Source organism: Microtus ochrogaster, unplaced genomic scaffold (genome assembly GCF_000317375.1).
Source record: "Microtus ochrogaster isolate Prairie Vole_2 unplaced genomic scaffold, MicOch1.0 UNK13, whole genome shotgun sequence".
NCBI lineage: Eukaryota > Metazoa > Chordata > Mammalia > Rodentia > Cricetidae > Microtus > Microtus ochrogaster.
Genome location: NW_004949111.1, coordinates 2,909,264 through 2,910,275, shown reverse-complemented (window position 1 = coordinate 2,910,275; position 1,012 = coordinate 2,909,264). Strand labels below are relative to the sequence as shown.

At 35.7% G+C, this 1,012-nt stretch overlaps 1 protein-coding gene across 2 annotated transcripts in view; it reads right to left on the bottom strand.

Moving 5' to 3' along the window:
- The window catches only part of Chm (CHM, Rab escort protein 1), a 175,270-nt gene that overhangs the window by 17,689 nt on the left and 156,569 nt on the right, over positions 1–1,012 (bottom strand). The gene's annotated exons all lie outside the window — the stretch shown is intronic.

Here is a 1,012-nt window from a genome sequence, read left to right as displayed (position 1 = left end):
TTTCAAGCAAACGGACCTAAGAAACAAGTGGGTGTAGCCATTCTAATTTCTAATAAAATTGACTTCACACTAAAATCAATCAGAAGAGATGGAGATGGACACTTTATACCTATAACAGGAACAATTCATCAGGATGAAGTCTCAATCCTGAATATCTATGCCCCTAATATAAAAGCACCCATGTACGTAAAAGAAACATTACTAAAACTCAAGGCTGCCATCAAACCGCACACACTAATAGTAGGAGACTTCAACACTCCTCTCTCAGTAATGGACAGGTCAATCAGACAGAAACCTAACAGAAATAAGAGAATTAATGGAGGTAATGAATCAAATGGACTTAACAGACATCTAGAGAACAGAACATTCCACCCAAATAGGAAAGAATATACCTTCTTCTCAGCATCTCATGGAACCTTCTTGAAAATTGACCATATACTTGGTAACTAAGCAAATTTCCACAGATAAAAAAAAATATTAGTAACTACCTGTGTTTTATCGGATTACCATTGAACAAAGTTAGAATTTAACAATAATTCAACCCACAGAAAGCCTACAAATTCTTGGAAGTTGAACAGTCAACTACTGAACTGAAATAAAGAAAGAAATTAAAGTCTTCCTTGAATTCAACAAAAATAAAGACACAACATATCCAAACCTATGGGACACTATGAAAGCAGTGCTAAGAGGAAAGTTCATAGCTCTACGTGTCTACATTAAAAAAACGGAGAAAGCCCACACTGGAGACTTAACAGCACAGCTGAAAGCTCTAGAAAAAAAAACAAGCAGACTCACGCAGAAGGAGTAGAAGACTGGAAATAATCAAATTGAGGACTGAAATCAACAAAATGGAAACACAGAAAATAAGCCAAAGAATCAATGGAACAAAGAGCTGGTTCTTTGAGAATGTCAACAAGATTGACAAACCTTTATCCAAACTAGTCAAAAGGCAGAGAGAGAACATGCAAATTAACAAGATCAGAAATGAAAAGGGGAACATAACAACAGACAC